Genomic DNA, 27,629 nt, shown 5'->3' on the forward strand with positions numbered 1-27,629 from the left:
TAAAAAAAATTTTTCTATAAGTTTCTCATTTTTTGAGTTTTTTGTATATCCGGGGTCATGGATTTTTTGAAAAATGACTAAGTTCCTTTTTGAGAGTTATGGGAATGAAATTCACCGAAAACTCAACAAACGGTGTTGCGGACGTATTTTAAGTCTTTTTAGGTTGTTTCGAGTCAAAAAAAATTTTTGTTTGAATTTCTCATTTTTTGAATTTTTTTGTATATCCGGGGTCATGGATTTTTTGAAAAATGACTTCGTTCTTTTTTGACAGTTACGGGCCTGAAATTCACCGAAACCTTCACCAACAGTGTTGCCGAGGTATTTGAAGTCTTTCTAGGTCGTTTCGAGTCAAAAAAATTTTTTCTATAAGTTTCTCATTTTTTGAGTTTTTTGTATATCCGGGGTCATGGATTTTTTGAAAAATGACTAATTTCTTTTTTGAGATTTATGGCACTGAAATTCACTGAAAACTAAACAAACCGTGTTGCGGAGGTATTTTAAAGCTTTCTAGGTTGTTTCGAGTCGAAAAAAATTTTTGTTTGAATTTCTCATTTTTCAAGTTTTTTTGTATATCCGGGGTCATGGATTTTTTGAAAAATGACTTAGTTCTTTGTTGACAGTTACGGGCCTGAAATTCACCGAAAACTTCACCAACGGTGTTGCGGAGGTATTTTAACGCTTTCTAGGTTGTTTCGAGTCAAAAAAAAATTTTCTATAAGTTTCTCACTTTTTTTGTTTTTTTGTATATCCGGGTTCATGGATTTTTTGAAAAATGACTTAGTTCTTTTTTGACAGTTACGGGCCTGAAATTCACCGAAAACTCAACAAACGGTGTTGCGGACGTATTTTAAGTCTTTCTAGGTTGTTTCGAGTCAAAAAAAAATTTTGTTCAAATTTTTTCATTTTTTGAATTTTTTTGTATATCCGGGGTCATGGATTTTTTGAAAAATCACTTAGTTCTTTTTTGACAGTTACGGGCCTGAATTTCACCGAAACCTTCACCAACAGTGTTGCCGAGGTATTTTAAGTCTTTCTAGGTCGTTTCGAGTCAAAAAAAATTTTTCTATAAGTTTCTCATTTTTTGAGTTTTTTGTATATCCGGGGTCATGGATTTTTTGAAAAATGACTAAGTTCTTTTTTGAGAGTTATGGCACTGAAATTCACTGAAAACTAAACAAACCGTGTTGCGGAGGTATTTTAAAGCTTTCTAGGTTGTTTCGAGTCGAAAAAAATTTTTGTTTGAATTTCTCATTTTTTAAGTTTTTTTGTATATCCGGGGTCATGGATTTTTTGAAAAATGACTTAGTTCTTTGTTGACAGTTACGGGCCTGAAATTCATCGAAAACTCCACAAACGATATTGCGGACGTATTTTAAAGCTTTCTAGGTTGTTTCGATTAAAAAAAAAATTTTTCTTTAAGTTTCTCATTTTTTGAGTTTTTTTGTATATCCGGGGTCGTGGATTTTTTGCAAAATGACTTAGTTCTTTTTTGAGAGTTACTGGCCTGAAATTCACCGAAAACTCCACAAACCCTGTTGCGGAGGTATTTTAAAGCTTTCTAGGTTGTCTGGAGTTAAAAAAAATTTTTCTATAAGTTTCTCATTTTTTGAGTTTTTTGTATATCCGGGGTCATGGATTTTTTGAAAAATGACTAAGTTCCTTTTTGAGAGTTATGGGAATGAAATTCACCGAAAACTCAACAAACGGTGTTGCGGACGTATTTTAAGTCTTTCTAGGTTGTTTCGAGTCAAAAAAAATTTTTGTTTGAATTTCTCATTTTTTGAATTTTTTTGTATATCCGGGGTCATGGATTTTTTGAAAAATGACTTCGTTCTTTTTTGACAGTTACGGGCCTGAAATTCACCGAAACCTTCACCAACAGTGTTGCCGAGGTATTTTAAGTCTTTCTAGGTCGTTTCGAGTCAAAAAAATTTTTTCTATAAGTTTCTCATTTTTTGAGTTTTTTGTATATCCTGGGTCATGGATTTTTTGAAAAATGACTAATTTCTTTTTTGAGATTTATGGCACTGAAATTCACTGAAAACTAAACAAACCGTGTTGCGGAGGTATTTTAAAGCTTTCTAGGTTGTTTCGAGTCGAAAAAAATTTTTGTTTGAATTTCTCATTTTTTAAGTTTTTTTGTATATCCGGGGTCATGGATTTTTTGAAAAATGACTTAGTTCTTTGTTGACAGTTACGGGCCTGAAATTCACCGAAAACTTCACCAACGGTGTTGCGGAGGTATTTTAACGCTTTCTAGGTTGTTTCGAGTCAAAAAAAAATTTTCTATAAGTTTCTCACTTTTTTTGTTTTTTTGTATATCCGGGTTCATGGATTTTTTGAAAAATGACTTAGTTCTTTTTTGACAGTTACGGGCATGAAATTCACCGAAAACTCAACAAACAGTGTTGCGGACGTATTTTAAGTCTTTCTAGGTTGTTTCGAGTCAAAAAAAAATTTTGTTCAAATTTCTCATTTTTTGAATTTTTTTGTAAATCCGGGTTCATGGATTTTTTGAAAAATGATTTAGTTCTTTTTTGAAAGTTACGGGCCTGAAATTCATCGAAAACTCCACAAACCGTGTTGCGGACGTATTTTAAAGCTTTCTAGGTTGTTTCGAGTCAAAAAAAAATTTTGTTTGAATTTCTCATTTTTTGAGTTTTTTCGTATATCCGGGATCATTAATTTTTTGACAAATGACTAAGTTCTTTTTTGAGAGTTAGGGACCTGAAATTTACCGAAAACTCCACAAACCCTGTTGCGGAGGTATTTTAAAGCTTTCTAGGTTGTCTGGAGTTAAAAAAAAATTTTCTATAAGTTTCTCATTTTTTGAGTTTTTTGTATATCCGGGGTCATGGATTTTTTGAAAAATGACTAAGTTCCTTTTTGAGAGTTATGGGAATGAAATGCACCGAAAACTCAACAAACGGTGTTGCGGACGTATTTTAAGTCTTTCTAGGTTGTTTCGAGTCAAAAAAAATTTTTGTTTGAATTTCTCATTTTTTGAATTTTTTTGTATATCCGGGGTCATGGATTTTTTGAAAAATGACTTCGTTCTTTTTTGACAGTTACGGGCCTGAAATTCACCGAAACCTTCACCAACAGTGTTGCCGAGGTATTTTAAGTCTTTCTAGGTCGTTTCGAGTCAAAAAAATTTTTTCTATAAGTTTCTCATTTTTTGAGTTTTTTGTATATCCGGGGTCATGGATTTTTTGAAAAATGACTAATTTCTTTTTTGAGATTTATGGCACTGAAATTCACTGAAAACTAAACAAACCGTGTTGCGGAGGTATTTTAAAGCTTTCTAGGTTGTTTCGAGTCGAAAAAAATTTTTGTTTGAATTTCTCATTTTTTAAGTTTTTTTGTATATCCGGGGTCATGGATTTTTTGAAAAATGACTTAGTTCTTTGTTGACAGTTACGGGCCTGAAATTCATCGAAAACTTCACCAACGGTGTTGCGGAGGTATTTTAACGCTTTCTAGGTTGTTTCGAGTCAAAAAAAAATTTTCTATAAGTTTCTCACTTTTTTTGTTTTTTTGTATATCCGGGTTCATGGATTTTTTGAAAAATGACTTAGTTCTTTTTTGACAGTTACGGGCATGAAATTCACCGAAAACTCAACAAACAGTGTTGCAGACGTATTTTAAGTCTTTCTAGGTTGTTTCGAGTCAAAAAAAAATTTTGTTCAAATTTCTCATTTTTTGAATTTTTTTGTAAATCCGGGTTCATGGATTTTTTGAAAAATGATTTAGTTCTTTTTTGAAAGTTACGGGCCTGAAATTCATCGAAAACTCCACAAACCGTGTTGCGGACGTATTTTAAAGCTTTCTAGGTTGTTTCGAGTCGAAAAAAATTTTTGTTTGAATTTCTCATTTTTTAAGTTTTTTTGTATATCCGGGGTCATGGATTTTTTGAAAAATGACTTAGTTCTTTCTTGACAGTTACGGGCCTGAAATTCACCGAAAACTTCACCAACGGTGTTGCGGAGGTATTTTAACGCTTTCTAGGTTGTTTCGAGTCAAAAAAAAATTTTCTATAAGTTTCTCACTTTTTTTGTTTTTTTGTATATCCGGGTTCATGGATTTTTTGAAAAATGACTTAGTTCTTTTTTGACAGTTACGGGCCTGAAATTCACCGAAAACTCAACAAACGGTGTTGCGGACGTATTTTAAGTCTTTCTAGGTTGTTTCGAGTCAAAAAAAAATTTTGTTCAAATTTTTTCATTTTTTGAATTTTTTTGTATATCCGGGGTCATGGATTTTTTGAAAAATCACTTAGTTCTTTTTTGACAGTTACGGGCCTGAAATTCACCGAAACCTTCACCAACAGTGTTGCCGAGGTATTTTAAGTCTTTCTAGGTCGTTTCGAGTCAAAAAAAAATTTTCTATAAGTTTCTCATTTTTTGAGTTTTTTGTATATCCGGGGTCATGGATTTTTTGAAAAATGACTAAGTTCTTTTTTGAGAGTTATGGCACTGAAATTCACTGAAAACTAAACAAACCGTGTTGCGGAGGTATTTTAAAGCTTTCTAGGTTGTTTCGAGTCGAAAAAAATTTTTGTTTGAATTTCTCATTTTTTAAGTTTTTTTGTATATCCGGGGTCATGGATTTTTTGAAAAATGACTTAGTTCTTTGTTGACAGTTACGGGCCTGAAATTCATCGAAAACTCCACAAACGATATTGCGGACGTATTTTAAAGCTTTCTAGGTTGTTTCGATTAAAAAAAAAAATTTTCTTTAAGTTTCTCATTTTTTGAGTTTTTTTGTATATCCGGGGTCGTGGATTTTTTGCAAAATGACTTAGTTCTTTTTTGAGAGTTACTGGCCTGAAATTCACCGAAAACTCCACAAACCCTGTTGCGGAGGTATTTTAAAGCTTTCTAGGTTGTCTGGAGTTAAAAAAAATTTTTCTATAAGTTTCTCATTTTTTGAGTTTTTTGTATATCCGGGGTCATGGATTTTTTGAAAAATGACTAAGTTCCTTTTTGAGAGTTATGGGAATGAAATTCACCGAAAACTCAACAAACGGTGTTGCGGACGTATTTTAAGTCTTTCTAGGTTGTTTTGAGTCAAAAAAAATTTTTGTTTGAATTTCTCATTTTTTGAATTTTTTTGTATATCCGGGGTCATGGATTTTTTGAAAAATGACTTCGTTCTTTTTTGACAGTTACGGGCCTGAAATTCACCGAAACCTTCACCAACAGTGTTGCCGAGGTATTTTAAGTCTTTCTAGGTCGTTTCGAGTCAAAAAAATTTTTTCTATAAGTTTCTCATTTTTTGAGTTTTTTTTATATCCGGGGTCATGGATTTTTTGAAAAATGACTAATTTCTTTTTTGAGATTTATGGCACTGAAATTCACTGAAAACTAAACAAACCGTGTTGCGGAGGTATTTTAAAGCTTTCTAGGTTGTTTCGAGTCGAAAAAAATTTTTGTTTGAATTTCTCATTTTTTAAGTTTTTTTGTATATCCGGGGTCATGGATTTTTTGAAAAATGACTTAGTTCTTTGTTGACAGTTACGGGCCTGAAATTCACCGAAAACTTCACCAACGGTGTTGCGGAGGTATTTTAACGCTTTCTAGGTTGTTTCGAGTCAAAAAAAAATTTTCTATAAGTTTCTCACTTTTTTTGTTTTTTTGTATATCCGGGTTCATGGATTTTTTGAAAAATGACTTAGTTCTTTTTTGACAGTTACGGGCCTGAAATTCACCGAAAACTCAACAAACGGTGTTGCGGACGTATTTTAAGTCTTTCTAGGTTGTTTCGAGTCAAAAAAAAATTTTGTTCAAATTTTTTCATTTTTTGAATTTTTTTGTATATCCGGGGTCATGGATTTTTTGAAAAATCACTTAGTTCTTTTTTGACAGTTACGGGCCTGAAATTCACCGAAACCTTCACCAACAGTGTTGCCGAGGTATTTTAAGTCTTTCTAGGTCGTTTCGAGTCAAAAAAAATTTTTCTATAAGTTTCTCATTTTTTGAGTTTTTTGTATATCCGGGGTCATGGATTTTTTGAAAAATGACTAAGTTCTTTTTTGAGAGTTATGGCACTGAAATTCACTGAAAACTAAACAAACCGTGTTGCGGAGGTATTTTAAAGCTTTCTAGGTTGTTTCGAGTCGAAAAAAATTTTTGTTTGAATTTCTCATTTTTTAAGTTTTTTTGTATATCCGGGGTCATGGATTTTTTGAAAAATGACTTAGTTCTTTGTCGACAGTTACGGGCCTGAAATTCATCGAAAACTCCACAAACGATATTGCGGACGTATTTTAAAGCTTTCTAGGTTGTTTCGATTAAAAAAAAAATTTTTCTTTAAGTTTCTCATTTTTTGAGTTTTTTTGTATATCCGGGGTCGTGGATTTTTTGCAAAATGACTTAGTTCTTTTTTGAGAGTTACTGGCCTGAAATTCACCGAAAACTCTAGAAACGGTGTTGCTGACGTATTTTAATGCTTTCTAGGTTGTATCGAGTCAAAAAAAAATTTTGTATGAATTTCTCATTTTTTGAGTTTTTTTGTATATCGGGGGTCATGGATTTTTTGAAAAATGACTTAGTTCTTTTTTGAGAGTTACGGTCCTGAAATTCACCGAAAACTCCACAAGCGGTGTTGCGGACGTATTTTAAAGCCTTCTAGGTTGTTTCGAGTCAAAAAAAAATTTTGTATAAATTTCTCAGTTGGGGAATTTTCCATTGCGTGGTCACAGGTTTTTTGAAAAATGTCTAAGTTCTTTTTTTAGAAGTAGGGGCCTTAAAACTTTCGGATGATGGTCTACTAATATTGCGAACGTGAATTGTGTTGTTTTTGGTTGTTTTGAAGGAACTATTTGGTGCCTAAAAGTTTAGTATTTTATGAGTTTTTCCATGTTTGGGAAGCAAAAATATTTAACCTTGACATCACTTCTTTCTTTCAGACATTTTTTGAAAGGTCACTGAAAAGTCATTAAATTATCAAAGAAAGGTATTGTAAAACATTTTCAATTCTTTTAAAAGAAAACTTATTTTCTGAAAATTGACAATTTTTTTTGTTGCATATTCGGTGTTTTGCAATATGACTAAGTTATCTTTCGATTGATATAAGTCTTAATTTTATCGGAAACTCCACAAATGGTGTTGGAAACGTAATTGAAGGTCTTTTAGATAATTTTGAGAGGAACAAATTTTTTTTAAAAATTTATCATTTTTGGATTTTTTATAAAATAACTAGGTTCTTTTTTAAGAGTTACGGGCCTGAAATTCACCGAAACTCCACAAGCGGTGTTGCGGACGTATTTTAAAGCTTTTTAGGTTGTTTCCAGTCAGAAAAAATATTTGTATAAATTTCTCATTTTTTGAGTTTTTTTGTATATCCGGGGTCATGGATTTTTTGAAAAATGACTAAGTTCTTTTTCGAGAGTTACGGGTCTGAACTTTATCGAAAACTACACAAACGGTGTTACGGACCTATTTTAAAGCTTTCTGGGTTGTTTCCAGTCAAAAAAAATTTTTTTTGAATTTCTCATTTTTTGAGTTTTTTTGTATATCTGGGGTCATGGATTTTTTGAAAAAAGACAAAGTTCTTTTTTGAGAGTTACGGGCCTGAAATTCATCGAAACCTCCACAAACGATATTGCGGACGTATTTTAAAGCTTTCTAGGTTGTTTCGATTAAAAAAAAAATTTTGTATGAATTTCTCATTTTTTGAGTTTTTTGTATATCCGGGGTCATGGATTTTTTTAAAAATGACTTAGTTCTTTTTTGAGAGTTACTGGCCTGAAATTCACCGAAAACTCCAGAAACGGTGTTGCTGACGTATTTTAATGCTTTCTAGGTTGTATCGAGTCAAAAAAAAATTTTTTATGAATTTCTCATTTTTTGAGTTTTTTTGTATATCGGGGGTCATGGATTTTTTGAAAAATGACTTAGTTCTTTTTTGAGAGTTACGGTCCTGAAATTCACCGAAAACTCCACAAGCGGTGTTGCGGACGTATTTTAAAGCCTTCTAGGTTGTTTCGAGTCAAAAAAAATTTTGTATAAATTTCTCAGTTGGGGAATTTTCCATTGCGTGGTCACAGGTTTTTTGAAAAATGTCTAAGTTCTTTTCTTAGAAGTAGGGGCCTTAAAACTTTCGGATGATGGTCTAATAATATTGCGAACGTGAATTGTGTTGTTTTTGGTTGTTTTGAAGGAACTATTTGGTGCCTAAAAGTTTAGTATTTTATGAGTTTTTCCATGTTTGGGAAGCAAAAATATTTAACCTTGACATCACTTCTTTCTTTCAGACATTTTTTGAAAGGTCACTGAAAAGTCATTAAATTATCAAAGAAAGGTATTTTAAAACATTTTCAATTCTTTTAAAAGAAAACTTATTTTCTGAAAATTGACAATTTTTTTTGTTGCATATTCAATGTTTTGCAATATGACTAAGTTATCTTTCGATTGATATAAGTCTTAATTTTATCGGAAACTCCACAAATGTTGTTGGAAACGTAATTGAAGGTCTTCTAGATTGTTTTGAGAGGAACAAATTTTTTTTATAGATTTATCATTTTTTGGATTTTTTATAAAATGACTAGGTTCTTTTGTAAGAGTTACGGGCCTGAAATTCACCGAAACTCCACAAGCGGTGTTGCGGACGTATTTTAAAGCTTTTTAGGTTGTTTCCAGTCAAAAAAAAATTTTGTATAAATTTCTCATTTTTTGAGTTTTTTTGTATATCCGGGGTCATGGATTTTTTGAAAAATGACTAAGTTCTTTTTTGAGAGTTACGGGCCTGAAATTCACCGAAAACTCCACAAACGGTGTTGCGGACGTATTTGAAAGCTTTCTAGGTTGTTTCGAGTCAAAAAAAAATTTTGTATGAATTTCTCATTTTTTGAGTTTTTTTTGTATATCCGGGGTTTTAGATTTTTTGAAAAATGACATAGTTCTTTTTTGAGAGTTACAGGCCTGAAATTCATCGAAAACTCCACAAACGATGTTGCGGACGTATTTTAAAGCTTTCTAGGTTGTTTCTAGTCATAAAAAATTTTTGTTCGAATTTCTCATTTTTTGAGTTTCTTCGTATATCCGGAGTCATGGATTTTTTAAAAATGACTAAGTTCTTTTTTGAGATATACGGGCCTGAAATTCATCGAAAACTCCACAAACGGCGTTGGGGACGTATTTTAAAGCTTTCTAGGTTGGTTTGAGTCAAAAAAAATTTTGTATAAATTTCTCATTTTTCGAATTTTTTTTTTATTTCCTGGGTCATGGATTGTTTGAAAAATGACTAAGTTCTTTTTTGAGAGTTACGGGCCTGAAATTCATCGAAAACTCCACAAACGGTGTTGCAGACGTTTTTTAAAGCCTTCTAGGTTGTTTCGAGTCAAAAAAAAATTTTGTATAAATTTCTCATTTTTTGAGTTTTTTGTATATCCGGGGTCATGGATTTTTTTAAAAATGACTTACTTCTTTTTTGAGAGTTACTGGCCTGAAATTCACCGAAAACTCCAGAAACGGTGTTGCTGACGTATTTTAATGCTTTCTAGATTGTTTCGAGTCAAAAAAAAATTTTGTATAAATTTCTCAGTTGGGGAATATTACATTGCGTGGTCACAGGTTTTTTGAAAAATGTCTAACTTCTTTTCTCAGAAGTAGGGGCCTTAAAACTTTCGGATGCTGGTCTAATAATATTGGGAACGTGAATTGTGTTGTTTTTGGTTGTTTTGAAGGAACTATTTGGTGCCTAAAAGTTTAGTATTTTATGAGTTTTTCCATGTTTGGGAAGCAAAAATATTTAACCTTGACATCACTTCTTTCTTCCAGACATTTTTTGAAAGGTCATTGAAAAGTCATTAAATTATCAAAGAAAGGTATTTTAAAACATTTTCAATTCTTTTAAAAGAAAACTTATTTTCTGAAAATTGACAATTTTTTTTGTTGCATATTCGGTGTTTTGCAATATGACTAAGTTATCTTTCCATTGATATAAATCTTAATTTTATCGGAAACTCCACAAATGGTGTTGGAAACGTAATTGAAGGTCTTTTAGATTGTTTTGAGAGGAATAAATTTTTTTTAAAAATTTATCATTTTTTGGATTTTTTATAAAATAACTAGGTTCTTTTTTAAGAGTTACGGGCCTGAAATTCACCGAAACTCCACAAGTGGTGTTGCGGACGTATTTTAAAGCTTTCTAGGTTGTTTTGAGTCGAAAAAGTTTTTGTATGAATTTCTCATTTTTTGAGTTTTTTTGTATATCCAGGGTCATGGATTTTTTGAAAAATGAGTAAGTTCTTTTTTGAGAGTTACGGGCCTGAAATTCACCGAAAACTCCACAAACGGTGTTGCGGACGTATTTTAAAGCTTTCTAGGTTGTTTCGAGTCAAAAAATAATTTTGTATGAATTTCTCATTTTTTGAGTTTTTTTTGTATATCCGGTGTTAAAGATTTTTTGAAAAATAACATAGTTCTTTTTTGAGAGTTACAGGCCTGAAATTCATCGAAAACTCCACAAAGGGTGTTGCGGACGTATTTTAAAGCCTTCTATGTTGTTTTTAGTAAAAAAAAATTTTGTATAAATTTCTCATTTTTTGAGTTTTTTTGTATATCAGGGGTCATGGATTCTTTGAAAAATGACTAAGTCTTTTTTGAGAGTTACGGGCCTGAAATTCATCAAAAACTCCACAAACGGTGTTGCGGACGTATTTTAAAGCTTTCTATGTTGTTTTTAGTAAAAAAAAATTTTGTATAAATTTCTCATTTTTTGAGTTTTTTTGTATATCAGGGGTCATGGATTCTTTGAAAAATGACTAAGTTTTTTTTTGAGAGTTACGGGCCTGAAATTCATCAAAAACTCCACAAACGGTGTTGCCGACGTATTTTAAAGCTTTCTAGGTTGTTTCGAGTCAAAAAAAAATTTTCTATAAATTTCTCATTTTTTGAGTTTTTTTGTATATCAGGGGTCATGGATTCTTTGAAAAATGACTAAGTTTTTTTTTGAGAGTTACGGGCCTGAAATTCATCGAAAACTCCACAAACGGTGTTGCGGACGTATTTTTAAGCTTTCTAGGTTGTCTCGTGTCAAAAAAAAATTTTTTTGCATTTTTTTTTTTCAGTTTTTTTGTATATCGGGGGTCATGGATTTTTTGACAAATGACTAAGTTCTTTTTTGAGAGTTACGGGCCTGAAATTCATCGAAAACTCCACAAACGGTGTTGCGGACGTATTTTAAAGCTTTCTAGGTTGTTTCGAGTCAAAAAAAAATTTTCTATAAATTTCTCATTTTTTGAGTTTTTTTTTATATCCGGGGTCATGGATTTTTTGACAAATGACTAAGTTCTTTTTTGAGAGTTACGGGCCTGAAATTCATCGAAAACCCCACAAACCGTGTTGCGGAGGTATTTTAAAGCTTTCTAGGTTGTCTCGTGTCAAAAAAAAATTTTTTTGCATTTCTTTTTTTTCAGTTTTTTTGTATATCGGGGGTCATGGATTTTTTGACAAATGACTAACTTCTTTTTTGAGAGTTACGGGCCTGAAATTCATCGAAAACTCCACAAACGGTGTTGCGAACGTATTTTTAAGCTTTCTAGGTTGTCTCGTGTCAAAAAAAAATTTTTCTGCATTTCTTTTTTTTCAGTTTTTTTGTATATCGGGGGTCATGGATTTTTTGACAAATGACTAAGTTCTTTTTTGAGAGTTACGGGCCTGAAATTCATCGAAAACTCCACAAACGGTGTTGCGGACGTATTTTAAAGCTTTCTAGGTTGTTTTGAGTAAAAAAAATTTTGTATAAATTTCTCATTTTTTGAGTTTTTTTGTATATCCGGGGTCATGGATTTTTTGAAAGATGACTAAGTTCTTTTTTGAGAGTTACGGGCCTGAAATTCATCGAAAACTCCACAAACGGTGTTGCGCACGTATTTTAAAGCCTTCTAGGTTGTTTCTAGCCAAAAAAAATTTTGTTTGAATTTCTCATTTTTTGAATTTTTTTGTATATCCGGGGTCATGGATTTCTTGACAAATGACTAAGTTCTTTTTTAGAGTTACGGGTCTGAAATTCATCGAAAACTCCACAAACGGTGTTGCGAACGTATTTTTAAGCTTTCTAGGTTGTCTCGTGTCAAAAAAAAATTTTGTTTGAATTTCTCATTTTTTGAATTTTTTTGTATATCTGGGGTCATGGATTTTTTGAAAAATGACTAAGTTCTTTTTTAGAGTTACGGGTCTGAAATTCCCCGAAAACTCCACAAACGGTGTTGCAGACGTATTTTAAGTCTTTCTAGGTTGTTTCGAGTCAAAAAAAATTTTTGTTTAAATTTCTCATTTTTCGAGTTTTTTTGTATATCCGGGGTCATGGATTTTTTGAAAGATGACTAAGTTCTTTTTTGAGAGTTAAGGGCCTGAAATTCATCGAAAACTCCACAAACGGTGTTGCGGACGTATTTTAAAGCCTTCTATGTTGTTTTTAGTAAAAAAAAATTTTGTATAAATTTCTCATTTTTTGAGTTTTTTTGTATATCAGGGGTCATGGATTCTTTGAAAAATGACTAAGTTTTTTTTTGAGAGTTACGGGCCTGAAATTCATCAAAAACTCCACAAACGGTGTTGCGGACGTATTTTAAAGCTTTCTATGTTGTTTTTAGTAAAAAAAAATTTTGTATAAATTTCTCATTTTTCGAGTTTTTTTGTATATCAGGGGTCATGGATTCTTTGAAAAATGACTAAGTTTTTTTTGAGAGTTACGGGCCTGAAATTCATCAAAAACTCCACAAACGGTGTTGCGGACGTATTTTAAAGCTTTCTAGGTTGTTTCGAGTCAAAAAAAAATTTTCTATAAATTTTTCATTTTTTGAGTTTTTTTGTATATCCGGGGTCATGGATTTTTTGACAAATGACTAAGTTCTTTTTTGAGAGTTACGGGCCTGAAATTCATCGAAAACTCCACAAACGGTGTTGCAGACGTATTTTTAAGCTTTCTAGGTTGTCTCGTGTCAAAAAAAAATTTTTTTGCATTTCTTTTTTTTCAGTTTTTTTGTATATCGGGGGTCATGGATTTTTTGACAAATGACTAAGTTCATTTTTGAGAGTTAGGGGCCTGAAATTCATCGAAAACTCCACAAACGGTGTTGCGGACGTATTTTAAAGCTTTCTAGGTTGTTTCGAGTCAAAAAAAAATTTTCTATAAAATTCTCATTTTTTGAGTTTTTTTGTATATCCGGGGTCATGGATTTTTTGACAAATGACTAAGTTCTTTTTTGAGAGTTACGGGCCTGAAATTCATCGAAAACTCCACAAACGGTGTTGCGGACGTATTTTAAAACTTTCTAGGTTGTTTCGAGTCAAAAAAAAATTTTCTATAAATTTCTCATTTTTTGAGTTTTTTTGTATATCCGGGGTCATGGATTTTTTGACAAATGACTAAGTTCTTTTTTGAGAGTTACGGGCCTGAAATTCATCAAAAACTCCACAAACGGTGTTGCGGACGTATTTTAAAGCTTTCTATGTTGTTTTTAGTAAAAAAAAATTTTGTATAAATTTCTCATTTTTTGAGTTTTTTTGTATATCAGGGGTCATGGATTCTTTGAAAAATGACTAAGTTTTTTTTTGAGAGTTACGGGCCTGAAATTCATCAAAAACTCCACAAACGGTGTTGCCGACGTATTTTAAAGCTTTCTAGGTTGTTTCGAGTCAAAAAAAAATTTTCTATAAATTTCTCATTTTTTGAGTTTTTTTGTATATCAGGGGTCATGGATTCTTTGAAAAATGACTAAGTTTTTTTTTGAGAGTTACGGGCCTGAAATTCATCGAAAACCCCACAAACCGTGTTGCGGAGGTATTTTAAAGCTTTCTAGGTTGTCTCGTGTCAAAAAAAAATTTTTTTGCATTTCTTTTTTTTCAGTTTTTTTGTATATCGGGGGTCATGGATTTTTTGACAAATGACTAACTTCTTTTTTGAGAGTTACGGGCCTGAAATTCATCGAAAACTCCACAAACGGTGTTGCGAACGTATTTTTAAGCTTTCTAGGTTGTCTCGTGTCAAAAAAAAATTTTTCTGCATTTCTTTTTTTTCAGTTTTTTTGTATATCGGGGGTCATGGATTTTTTGACAAATGACTAAGTTCTTTTTTGAGAGTTACGGGCCTGAAATTCATCGAAAACTCCACAAACGGTGTTGCGGACGTATTTTAAAGCTTTCTAGGTTGTTTTGAGTAAAAAAAATTTTGTATAAATTTCTCATTTTTTGAGTTTTTTTGTATATCCGGGGTCATGGATTTTTTGAAAGATGACTAAGTTCTTTTTTGAGAGTTACGGGCCTGAAATTCATCGAAAACTCCACAAACGGTGTTGCGGACGTATTTTTAAGCTTTCTAGGTTGTCTCGTGTCAAAAAAAATTTTTTTGCATTTCTTTTTTTGTCAGTTTTTTTGTATATCGGTGGTCATGGATTTTTTGACAAATGACTAAGTTCTTTTTTGAGAGTTACGGGCCTGAAATTCATCGAAAACTCCACAAACGGTGTTGCGCACGTATTTTAAAGCCTTCTAGGTTGTTTCTAGCCAAAAAAAATTTTGTTTGAATTTCTCATTTTTTGAATTTTTTTGTATATCCGGGGTCATGGATTTCTTGACAAATGACTAAGTTCTTTTTTAGAGTTACGGGTCTGAAATTCATCGAAAACTCCACAAACGGTGTTGCGAACGTATTTTTAAGCTTTCTAGGTTGTCTCGTGTCAAAAAAAAATTTTTTTGCATTCTTTTTTTCAGTTTTTTTGTATATCGGGGGTCATGGATTTTTTGACAAATGACTAAGTTCTTTTTTGAGAGTTACGGGCCTGAAATTCATCGAAAACTCCACAAACGGTGTTGCGGACGTATTTTAAAGCTTTCTAGGTTGTTTTGAGTAAAAAAAATTTTGTATAAATTTCTCATTTTTTGAGTTTTTTTGTATATCCGGGGTCATGGATTTTTTGAAAGATGACTAAGTTCTTTTTTGAGAGTTACGGGCCTGAAATTCATCGAAAACTCCACAAACGGTGTTGCGGACGTATTTTTAAGCTTTCTAGGTTGTCTCGTGTCAAAAAAAATTTTTTTGCATTTCTTTTTTTTTCAGTTTTTTTGTATATCGGTGGTCATGGATTTTTTGACAAATGACTAAGTTCTTTTTTGAGAGTTCGGGGCCTGAAATTCATCGAAAACTCCACAAAACGGTGTTGCGCACGTATTTTAAAGCCTTCTAGGTTGTTTCTAGCCAAAAAAAAATTTTGTTTGAATTTCTCATTTTTTGAATTTTTTTGTATATCTGGGGTCATGGATTTTTTGAAAAATGACTAAGTTCTTTTTTAGAGTTACGGGTCTGAAATTCCCCGAAAACTCCACAAACGGTGTTGCAGACGTATTTTAAGTCTTTCTAGGTTGTTTCGAGTCAAAAAAAATTTTTGTTTAAATTTCTCATTTTTCGAGTTTTTTTGTATATCCGGGGTCATGGATTTTTTGAAAGATGACTAAGTTCTTTTTTGAGAGTTAAGGGCCTGAAATTCATCGAAAACTCCACAAACGGTGTTGCGGACGTATTTTAAAGCCTTCTATGTTGTTTTTAGTAAAAAAAAATTTTGTATAAATTTCTCATTTTTTGAGTTTTTTTGTATATCAGGGGTCATGGATTCTTTGAAAAATGACTAAGTTTTTTTTTGAGAGTTACGGGCCTGAAATTCATCAAAAACTCCACAAACGGTGTTGCGGACGTATTTTAAAGCTTTCTAGGTTGTTTCGAGTCAAAAAAAAATTTTCTATAAATTTTTCATTTTTTGAGTTTTTTTGTATATCCGGGGTCATGGATTTTTTGACAAATGACTAAGTTCTTTTTTGAGAGTTACGGGCCTGAAATTCATCGAAAACTCCACAAACGGTGTTGCAGACGTATTTTTAAGCTTTCTAGGTTGTCTCGTGTCAAAAAAAAATTTTTTTGCATTTCTTTTTTTTCAGTTTTTTTGTATATCGGGGGTCATGGATTTTTTGACAAATGACTAAGTTCATTTTTGAGAGTTAGGGGCCTGAAATTCATCGAAAACTCCACAAACGGTGTTGCGGACGTATTTTAAAGCTTTCTAGGTTGTTTCGAGTCAAAAAAAAATTTTCTATAAAATTCTCATTTTTTGAGTTTTTTTGTATATCCGGGGTCATGGATTTTTTGACAAATGACTAAGTTCTTTTTTGAGAGTTACGGGCCTGAAATTCATCGAAAACTCCACAAACGGTGTTGCGGACGTATTTTAAAACTTTCTAGGTTGTTTCGAGTCAAAAAAAAATTTTCTATAAATTTCTCATTTTTTGAGTTTTTTTGTATATCCGGGGTCATGGATTTTTTGACAAATGACTAAGTTCTTTTTTGAGAGTTACGGGCCTGAAATTCATCGAAAACTCCACAAACGGTGTTGCGGACGTATTTTAAAGCTTTTTAGTTTGTTTCGAGTCAAAAAAAACTTTTGTTTGAATTTCTCATTTTTTGAGTTTTTTCGAATATTCGGGGTCATGGATTTTCTGAAAAATGACTAAGTTCTTTTCTGAGAGTTACGGGCCTGAAATTCATCGAAAACTCCACAAACGGTGTTGCGGACGTATTTTAAAGCCTTCTAGGTTGTTTTGAGTGAAAAAAAATTTTGTATAAATTTCTCATTTTTTGAATTTTTTTGTATATCCGGGGTCGTGGATTTTTTGAAAAATGACATAGTTCTTTTTTAGAGTTACGGGTCTGAAATTCCCCGAAAACTCAACAAACGGTGTTGCGGACGTATTTTAAAGCTTTCTAGGTTGTTTCGAGTCAAAAAAAATTTTTCTATAAATTTGTCATTATTTGAGTTTCCGGGGTCATTGATTTTTTGAAAAATGACTAAGTTCTTTTTTGAGAGTTACGGGCCTGAAATTCATCGAAAACTCCACAAACGGTATTGCGAACGTATTTTTAACCTTTCTAGGTTGTCTCGTGTCAAAAAAAAAATTTTTTGCATTTCTTTTTTTTCAGTTTTTTTGTATATCGGGGGTCATGGATTTTTTGACAAATGACTAATTTCTTTTTTGAGAGTTACGGGCCTGAAATTCATCGAAAACTCCACAAACGGTGTCGCGGACGTATTTTGAAGCTTTTTAGGTTGTTTCGAGTCAAAAAAAATTTTGTTTGAATTTCTCATTTTTTGAGTTTTTTTGTAAATCCATGGTTTTTTTGAAAAAAAACAAAGTTCTTTTTTGAGAGTTACGGGCCTGAAATTCATCGAAAACTCCACAAACGGTGTTGCGGACGTATTTTAAAGCTTTCTAGGTTGTCTCGTGTCAAAAAAAAATTTTTTGCATTTCTTTTTTTTCAGTTTTTTTGTATATCGGGGGTCATGGATTTTTTGACAAATGACTAACTTCTTTTTTGAGAGTTACGGGCCTGAAATTCATCGAAAACTCCACAAACGGTGTTGCGGACGTATTTTTAAGCTTTCTAGGTTGTCTCGTGTCAAAAAAAAAATTTTTTGCGTTTCTTTTTTTTCCAGTTTTTTTGTATATCGGGGGTCATGGATTTTTTGACAAATGACTAACTTCTTTTTTGAGAGTTACGGGCCTGAAATTCATCGAAAACTCCACAAACGGTGTTGCGGACGTATTTTAAAGCTTTCTAGGTTGTTTCGATTCAAAAAAAAATTTTCTATAAATTTCTAATTATTTGAGTTTCCGGGGTCATTGATTTTTTGAAAAATGACTAAGTTCTTTTTTGAGAATTACGGGCCTGAAATTCATCGAAAACTCCACAAACGGTGTTGCGGACGTATTTTAAAGCTTTCTAGGTTGTCTCGTGTCTAAAAAAAATTTTTTTGCATTTCTTTTTTTTCCAGTTTTTTTGTAAATCCATGGATTTTTTGAAAAATAACAAAGTTCTTTTTTGAGAATTACGGGCCTGAAATTCATCGAAAACTCCACAAACGGTGTTGCGGACGTATTTTAAAGCCTTCTAGGTTGTTTTGAGTGAAAAAAATTTTGTATAAATTTCTAATTTTTTGAGTTTTTTTGTATATCCGGGGTCATGGATTTTTTGAAAAATGACTAAGTTCTTTTTTGGGAGTTACGGGCCTGAAATTCATCGAAAACTCCACATACGATGTCGCGGACGTATTTTAAAGCTTTCTAGGTTGTTTCGAGTCAAAAAAATATTTTCTATAAATTTCTCATTTTTTGAGTTTTTTTGTATATCCGGGGTCATGGATTTCTTGACAAATGACTAAGTTCTTTTTTGAGAGTTACGGGCCTGAAATTCATCAAAAACTCCACAAACGGTGTTGCGGACGTATTTTAAAGCTTTCTAGGTTGTTTCGAGTCAAAAAAATTTTCTCTAAATTTCTCATTATTTGAGTTTCCGGGGTCATTGATTTTTTGAAAAATGACTAAGTTCTTTTTTGAGAATTACGGGCCTGAAATTCATCGAAAACTCCACAAACGGTGTTGCGGACGTATTTTAAAGCTTTCTAGGTTGTTTCGAGTCAAAAAAATATTTTCTATAAATTTCTCATTTTTTGAGTTTTTTTGTATATCCGGGGTCATGGATTTCTTGACAAATGACTAAGTTCTTTTTTGAGAGTTACGGGCCTGAAATTCATCGAAAACTCCACAAATGGTGTTGCGGACGTATTTTTAAGCTTTCTAGGTTGTCTCGTGTCAAAAAAAAAATTTTTTGCATTTCTTTCTTTTTCAGTTTTTTTGTGAATCGGGGGGTCATGGATTTTTTGACAAATGACTAAGTTCTTTTTTGAGAGTTACGGGCCTGAAATTCATCGAAAACTCCACAAACGGTGTTGCGGACGTATTTTAAAGCTTTCTAGGTTGTTTCGAGTCAAAAAAATATTTTCTATAAATTTCTCATTTTTTGAGTTTTTTTGTATATCCGGGGTCATGGATTTTTTGACAAATGACTAAGTTCTTTTTTGAGAGTTACGGGCCTGAAATTCATCGAAAACTCCACAAACGGTGTTGCAGACGTATTTTTAAGCTTTCTAGGTTGTCTCGTGTCAAAAAAAAATTTTTTTGCATTTCTTTTTTTTCAGTTTTTTTGTATATCGGGGGTCATGGATTTTTTGACAAATGACTAAGTTCATTTTTGAGAGTTAGGGGCCTGAAATTCATCGAAAACTCCACAAACGGTGTTGCGGACGTATTTTAAAGCTTTCTAGGTTGTTTCGAGTCAAAAAAAAATTTTCTATAAAATTCTCATTTTTTGAGTTTTTTTGTATATCCGGGGTCATGGATTTTTTGACAAATGACTAAGTTCTTTTTTGAGAGTTACGGGCCTGAAATTCATCGAAAACTCCACAAACGGTGTTGCGGACGTATTTTAAAACTTTCTAGGTTGTTTCGAGTCAAAAAAAAATTTTCTATAAATTTCTCATTTTTTGAGTTTTTTTGTATATCCGGGGTCATGGATTTTTTGACAAATGACTAAGTTCTTTTTTGAGAGTTACGGGCCTGAAATTCATCGAAAACTCCACAAACGGTGTTGCGGACGTATTTTAAAGCTTTTTAGTTTGTTTCGAGTCAAAAAAAACTTTTGTTTGAATTTCTCATTTTTTGAGTTTTTTCGAATATTCGGGGTCATGGATTTTCTGAAAAATGACTAAGTTCTTTTCTGAGAGTTACGGGCCTGAAATTCATCGAAAACTCCACAAACGGTGTTGCGGACGTATTTTAAAGCCTTCTAGGTTGTTTTGAGTGAAAAAAATTTTTGTATAAATTTCTCATTTTTTGAATTTTTTTGTATATCCGGGGTCGTGGATTTTTTGAAAAATGACATAGTTCTTTTTTAGAGTTACGGGTCTGAAATTCCCCGAAAACTCAACAAACGGTGTTGCGGACGTATTTTAAAGCTTTCTAGGTTGTTTCGAGTCAAAAAAAATTTTTCTATAAATTTGTCATTATTTGAGTTTCCGGGGTCATTGATTTTTTGAAAAATGACTAAGTTCTTTTTTGAGAGTTACGGGCCTGAAATTCATCGAAAACTCCACAAACGGTATTGCGAACGTATTTTTAACCTTTCTAGGTTGTCTCGTGTCAAAAAAAAAATTTTTTGCATTTCTTTTTTTTCAGTTTTTTTGTATATCGGGGGTCATGGATTTTTTGACAAATGACTAATTTCTTTTTTGAGAGTTACGGGCCTGAAATTCATCGAAAACTCCACAAACGGTGTCGCGGACGTATTTTGAAGCTTTTTAGGTTGTTTCGAGTCAAAAAAAATTTTGTTTGAATTTCTCATTTTTTGAGTTTTTTTGTAAATCCATGGTTTTTTTGAAAAAAAACAAAGTTCTTTTTTGAGAGTTACGGGCCTGAAATTCATCGAAAACTCCACAAACGGTGTTGCGGACGTATTTTAAAGCTTTCTAGGTTGTCTCGTGTCAAAAAAAAATTTTTTGCATTTCTTTTTTTTCAGTTTTTTTGTATATCGGGGGTCATGGATTTTTTGACAAATGACTAACTTCTTTTTTGAGAGTTACGGGCCTGAAATTCATCGAAAACTCCACAAACGGTGTTGCGGACGTATTTTTAAGCTTTCTAGGTTGTCTCGTGTCAAAAAAAAAATTTTTTGCGTTTCTTTTTTTTCCAGTTTTTTTGTATATCGGGGGTCATGGATTTTTTGACAAATGACTAACTTCTTTTTTGAGAGTTACGGGCCTGAAATTCATCGAAAACTCCACAAACGGTGTTGCGGACGTATTTTAAAGCTTTCTAGGTTGTTTCGATTCAAAAAAAAATTTTCTATAAATTTCTAATTATTTGAGTTTCCGGGGTCATTGATTTTTTGAAAAATGACTAAGTTCTTTTTTGAGAATTACGGGCCTGAAATTCATCGAAAACTCCACAAACGGTGTTGCGGACGTATTTTAAAGCTTTCTAGGTTGTCTCGTGTCTAAAAAAAATTTTTTTGCATTTCTTTTTTTTCCAGTTTTTTTGTAAATCCATGGATTTTTTGAAAAATAACAAAGTTCTTTTTTGAGAATTACGGGCCTGAAATTCATCGAAAACTCCACAAACGGTGTTGCGGACGTATTTTAAAGCCTTCTAGGTTGTTTTGAGTGAAAAAAATTTTGTATAAATTTCTAATTTTTTGAGTTTTTTTGTATATCCGGGGTCATGGATTTTTTGAAAAATGACTAAGTTCTTTTTTGGGAGTTACGGGCCTGAAATTCATCGAAAACTCCACATACGATGTCGCGGACGTATTTTAAAGCTTTCTAGGTTGTTTCGAGTCAAAAAAATATTTTCTATAAATTTCTCATTTTTTGAGTTTTTTTGTATATCCGGGGTCATGGATTTCTTGACAAATGACTAAGTTCTTTTTTGAGAGTTACGGGCCTGAAATTCATCAAAAACTCCACAAACGGTGTTGCGGACGTATTTTAAAGCTTTCTAGGTTGTTTCGAGTCAAAAAAATTTTCTCTAAATTTCTCATTATTTGAGTTTCCGGGGTCATTGATTTTTTGAAAAATGACTAAGTTCTTTTTTGAGAATTACGGGCCTGAAATTCATCGAAAACTCCACAAACGGTGTTGCGGACGTATTTTAAAGCTTTCTAGGTTGTTTCGAGTCAAAAAAATATTTTCTATAAATTTCTCATTTTTTGAGTTTTTTTGTATATCCGGGGTCATGGATTTCTTGACAAATGACTAAGTTCTTTTTTGAGAGTTACGGGCCTGAAATTCATCGAAAACTCCACAAATGGTGTTGCGGACGTATTTTTAAGCTTTCTAGGTTGTCTCGTGTCAAAAAAAAAATTTTTTGCATTTCTTTCTTTTTCAGTTTTTTTGTGAATCGGGGGGTCATGGATTTTTTGACAAATGACTAAGTTCTTTTTTGAGAGTTACGGGCCTGAAATTCATCGAAAACTCCACAAACGGTGTTGCGGACGTATTTTAAAGCTTTCTAGGTTGTTTCGAGTCAAAAAAATATTTTCTATAAATTTCTCATTTTTTGAGTTTTTTTGTATATCCGGGGTCATGGATTTTTTGACAAATGACTAAGTTCTTTTTTGAGAGTTACGGGCCTGAAATTCATCGAAAACTCCACAAACGGTGTTGCAGACGTATTTTTAAGCTTTCTAGGTTGTCTCGTGTCAAAAAAAAATTTTTTTGCATTTCTTTTTTTTCAGTTTTTTTGTATATCGGGGGTCATGGATTTTTTGACAAATGACTAAGTTCATTTTTGAGAGTTAGGGGCCTGAAATTCATCGAAAACTCCACAAACGGTGTTGCGGACGTATTTTAAAGCTTTCTAGGTTGTTTCGAGTCAAAAAAAAATTTTCTATAAAATTCTCATTTTTTGAGTTTTTTTGTATATCCGGGGTCATGGATTTTTTGACAAATGACTAAGTTCTTTTTTGAGAGTTACGGGCCTGAAATTCATCGAAAACTCCACAAACGGTGTTGCGGACGTATTTTAAAACTTTCTAGGTTGTTTCGAGTCAAAAAAAAATTTTCTATAAATTTCTCATTTTTTGAGTTTTTTTGTATATCCGGGGTCATGGATTTTTTGACAAATGACTAAGTTCTTTTTTGAGAGTTACGGGCCTGAAATTCATCGAAAACTCCACAAACGGTGTTGCGGACGTATTTTAAAGCTTTTTAGTTTGTTTCGAGTCAAAAAAAACTTTTGTTTGAATTTCTCATTTTTTGAGTTTTTTCGAATATTCGGGGTCATTGATTTTTTGAAAAATGACTAAGTTCTTTTTTGAGAGTTACGGGCCTGAAATTCATCGAAAACTCCACAAACGGTATTGCGAACGTATTTTTAACCTTTCTAGGTTGTCTCGTGTCAAAAAAAAAATTTTTTGCATTTCTTTTTTTTCAGTTTTTTTGTATATCGGGGGTCATGGATTTTTTGACAAATGACTAATTTCTTTTTTGAGAGTTACGGGCCTGAAATTCATCGAAAACTCCACAAACGGTGTCGCGGACGTATTTTGAAGCTTTTTAGGTTGTTTCGAGTCAAAAAAAATTTTGTTTGAATTTCTCATTTTTTGAGTTTTTTTGTAAATCCATGGTTTTTTTGAAAAAAAACAAAGTTCTTTTTTTGAGAGTTACGGGCCTGAAATTCATCGAAAACTCCACAAACGGTGTTGCGGACGTATTTTAAAGCTTTCTAGGTTGTCTCGTGTCAAAAAAAAATTTTTTGCATTTCTTTTTTTTCAGTTTTTTTGTATATCGGGGGTCATGGATTTTTTGACAAATGACTAACTTCTTTTTTGAGAGTTACGGGCCTGAAATTCATCGAAAACTCCACAAACGGTGTTGCGGACGTATTTTTAAGCTTTCTAGGTTGTCTCGTGTCAAAAAAAAAATTTTTTGCGTTTCTTTTTTTTCCAGTTTTTTTGTATATCGGGGGTCATGGATTTTTTGACAAATGACTAACTTCTTTTTTGAGAGTTACGGGCCTGAAATTCATCGAAAACTCCACAAACGGTGTTGCGGACGTATTTTAAAGCTTTCTAGGTTGTTTCGATTCAAAAAAAAATTTTCTATAAATTTCTAATTATTTGAGTTTCCGGGGTCATTGATTTTTTGAAAAATGACTAAGTTCTTTTTTGAGAATTACGGGCCTGAAATTCATCGAAAACTCCACAAACGGTGTTGCGGACGTATTTTAAAGCTTTCTAGGTTGTCTCGTGTCTAAAAAAAATTTTTTTGCATTTCTTTTTTTTCCAGTTTTTTTGTAAATCCATGGATTTTTTGAAAAATAACAAAGTTCTTTTTTGAGAATTACGGGCCTGAAATTCATCGAAAACTCCACAAACGGTGTTGCGGACGTATTTTAAAGCCTTCTAGGTTGTTTTGAGTGAAAAAAATTTTGTATAAATTTCTAATTTTTTGAGTTTTTTTGTATATCCGGGGTCATGGATTTTTTGAAAAATGACTAAGTTCTTTTTTGGGAGTTACGGGCCTGAAATTCATCGAAAACTCCACATACGATGTCGCGGACGTATTTTTAAGCTTTCTAGGTTGTCTCGTGTCAAAAAAAAATTTTTTTGCATTTCTTTTTTTTCAGTTTTTTTGTATATCGGGGGTCATGGATTTTTTGACAAATGACTAAGTTCATTTTTGAGAGTTACGGGCCTGAAATTCATCGAAAACTCCACAAACGGTGTTGCGGACGTATTTTTAAGCTTTCTAGGTTGTCTCGTGTCAAAAAAAAATTTTTTTGCATTTCTCATTTTTTGAATTTTTTTGTATATCGGGGATCATGGATTTTTTGAAAAATGACAAAGTTCTTTTTTAGAGTTACGGGTCTGAAATTCCCCGAAAAGTCCACAAACCGTGTGGCGGACGTATTTTAAAGCTTTCTAGGTTGTTTCTAGCCAAAAAAAATTTTTGTTTGAATTTCTCATTTTTTGAGTTTTTTTGTATCTCCGGGGTCATGGATTTTTTGAAAGATGACTAAGTTCTTTTTTGAGAGTTACGGGCCTGAAATTCATCGAAAACTCCACATACGATGTCGCGGACGTATTTTAAAGCTTTCTAGGTTGTTTCTAGCCAAAAAAAATTTTTTTTGAATTTCTCATTTTTTGAGTTTTTTTGTATATCCGGGATCATGGATTTTTTGAAAAATGACAAAGTTCTTTTTTAGAGTTACGGGTCTGAAATTCCCCGAAAAGTCCACAAACCGTGTGGCGGACGTATTTTAAAGCTTTCTAGGTTGTTTCTAGCCAAAAAAAATTTTTGTCTGAATTTCTCATTTTTTGAATTTTCTTGTATATCCGGGATCATGGATTTTTTGAAAAATGACAAAGTTCTTTTTTAGAGTTACGGGTCTGAAATTCCCCGAAAAGTCCACAAACGGTGTGGCGGACGTATTTTAAAGCTTTCTAGGTTGTTTCTAGCCAAAAAAAATTTTTGTCTGAATTTCTCATTTTTTGAATTTTTTTGTATATCCGGGGTCATGGATTTTTTGAAAGATGACTAAGTTCTTTTTTGAGAGTTACGGGCCTGAAATTCATCGAAAACTCCACAAACGGTGTTGCGGACGTATTTTGAAGCTTTCTAGGTTGTTTTGAGTAAAAAAATTTTTGTATAAATTTCTCATTTTTTGAGTTTTTTTGTATATCCGGGGTCATGGATTTTTTGAAAGATGACTAAGTTCTTTTTTGAGAGTTACGGGCCTGAAATTCATCGAAAACTCCACAAACGGTGTTGCGGACGTATTTTTAAGCTTTCTAGGTTGTCTCGTGTCAAAAAAAAATTTTCTTGCATTTTTTTTTTTTTCAGTTTTTTTGTATATCGGGGGTCATGGATTTTTTGACAAATGACTAAGTTCTTTTTTTAGAGTTATGGGCCTGAAATTCATCGAAAACTCCACAAACGGTGTTGCGGACGTATTTTAAAGCTTTCTAGTTTGTTTCGAGTCAAAAAAAAATTTTCTATAAATTTCTCATTATTTGAGTTTCCGGGGTCATTGATTTTTTGAAAAATGACTAAGTTCTTTTTTGAGAATTACGGGCCTGAAATTCATCGAAAACTCCACAAACGGTGTTGCGGACGTATTTTAAAGCTTTCTAGGTTGTTTCTAGCCAAAAAAAATTTTTGTTTGAATTTCTCATTTTTTGAATTTTTTTGTATATCCGGGATCATGGATTTTTTGAAAAATGACAAAGTTCTTTTTTAGAGTTACGGGTCTGAAATTCCCCGAAAAGTCCACAAACCGTGTGGCGGACGTATTTTAAAGCTTTCTAGGTTGTTTCTAGCCAAAAAAAAATTTTGTCTGAATTTCTCATTTTTTGAATTTTCTTGTATATCCGGGATCATGGATTTTTTGAAAAATGACAAAGTTCTTTTTTAGAGTTACGGGTCTGAAATTCCCCGAAAAGTCCACAAACGGTGTGGCGGACGTATTTTAAAGCTTTCTAGGTTGTTTCTAGCCAAAAAAAATTTTTGTCTGAATTTCTCATTTTTTGAATTTTTTTGTATATCCGGGGTCATGGATTTTTTCAAAGATGACTAAGTTCTTTTTTGAGAGTTACGGGCCTGAAATTCATCGAAAACTCCACAAACGGTGTTGCGGACGTATTTTGAAGCTTTCTAGGTTGTTTTGAGTAAAAAAATTTTTGTATAAATTTCTCATTTTTTGAGTTTTTTTGTATATCCGGGGTCATGGATTTTTTGAAAGATGACTAAGTTCTTTTTTGAGAGTTACGGGCCTGAAATTCATCGAAAACTCCACAAACGGTGTTGCGGACGTATTTTTAAGCTTTCTAGGTTGTTTTGAGTAAAAAAATTTTTGTATAAATTTCTCATTTTTTGAGTTTTTTTGTATATCCGGGGTCATGGATTTTTTGAAAGATGACTAAGTTCTTTTTTGAGAGTTACGGGCCTGAAATTCATCGAAAACTCCACAAACGGTGTTGCGGACGTATTTTTAAGCTTTCTAGGTTGTTTTGAGTAAAAAAATTTTTGTATAAATTTCTCATTTTTTGAGTTTTTTTGTATATCCGGGGTCATGGATTTTTTGAAAGATGACTAAGTTCTTTTTTGAGAGTTACGGGCCTGAAATTCATCGAAAACTCCACAAACGGTGTTGCGGACGTATTTTTAAGCTTTCTAGGTTGTCTCCTGTCAAAAAAAAAATTTCTTGCATTTTTTTTTTTTTCAGTTTTTTTGTATATCGGGGGTCATGGATTTTTTGACAAATGACTAAGTTCTTTTTTTAGAGTTATGGGCCTGAAATTCATCGAAAACTCCACAAACGGTGTTGCGGACGTATTTTAAAGCTTTCTAGTTTGTTTCGAGTCAAAAAAAAATTTTCTATAAATTTCTCATTATTTGAGTTTCCGGGGTCATTGATTTTTTGAAAAATGACTAAGTTCTTTTTTGAGAATTACGGGCCTGAAATTCATCGAAAACTCCACAAACGGTGTTGCGGACGTATTTTGAAGCTTTCTAGGTTGTTTCTAGCCAAAAAAAATTTTTGTTTGAATTTCTCATTTTTTGAGTTTTTTTGTATATCCGGGATCATGGATTTTTTGAAAAATGACAAAGTTCTTTTTTAGAGTTACGGGTCTGAAATTCCCCGAAAAGTCCACAAACCGTGTGGCGGACGTATTTTAAAGCTTTCTAGGTTGTTTCTAGCCAAAAAAAATTTTTGTCTGAATTTCTCATTTTTTGAATTTTCTTGTATATCCGGGATCATGGATTTTTTGAAAAATGACAAAGTTCTTTTTTAGAGTTACGGGTCTGAAATTCCCCGAAAAGTCCACAAACGGTGTGGCGGACGTATTTTAAAGCTTTCTAGGTTGTTTCTAGCCAAAAAAAATTTTTGTCTGAATTTCTCATTTTTTGAATTTTTTTGTATATCCGGGGTCATGGATTTTTTGAAAGATGACTAAGTTCTTTTTTGAGAGTTACGGGCCTGAAGTTCATCGAAAACTCCACAAACGGTGTTGCGGACGTATTTTAAAGCTTTCTAGGTTGTTTTGAGTAAAAAAAATTATGTATAAATTTCTCATTTTTTGAGTTTTTTTGTATATCCGGGGTCATGGATTTTTTGAAAGATGACTAAGTTCTTTTTTGAGAGTTACGGGCCTGAAATTCATCGAAAACTCCACAAACGGTGTTGCGGACGTATTTTTAAGCTTTCTAGGTTGTCTCGTGTCAAAAAAAAATTTTCTTG

At 32.5% G+C, this 27,629-nt stretch overlaps 1 long non-coding RNA gene across 10 annotated transcripts in view; it reads left to right on the top strand.

Moving 5' to 3' along the window:
* Positions 1–27,629, top strand: part of LOC135682671 (uncharacterized) — a 151,415-nt gene that overhangs the window by 114,596 nt on the left and 9,190 nt on the right. For 3 of the 10 annotated variants that reach the window (XR_016144722.1, XR_016144725.1, XR_016144728.1), the window contains 2 exons: positions 6,911–6,957; positions 9,783–9,829. The exons of 2 other annotated variants lie outside the window; for them this stretch is intronic. This is a non-coding gene — a long non-coding RNA (uncharacterized LOC135682671). Of the gene's footprint in view, positions 1–6,910; positions 6,958–8,257; positions 8,305–9,782; positions 9,830–27,629 lie in introns of all 10 variants that reach the window. 5 more of the 10 variants (XR_016144720.1, XR_016144723.1, XR_016144721.1 and 2 more) reach the window with 4 other exon arrangements.

The sequence above is a fragment of the Rhopilema esculentum genome, chromosome 16, assembly GCF_057945365.1.
Source record: "Rhopilema esculentum isolate cy_ngs chromosome 16, ASM5794536v1, whole genome shotgun sequence".
Taxonomy (NCBI): domain Eukaryota; kingdom Metazoa; phylum Cnidaria; class Scyphozoa; order Rhizostomeae; family Rhizostomatidae; genus Rhopilema; species Rhopilema esculentum.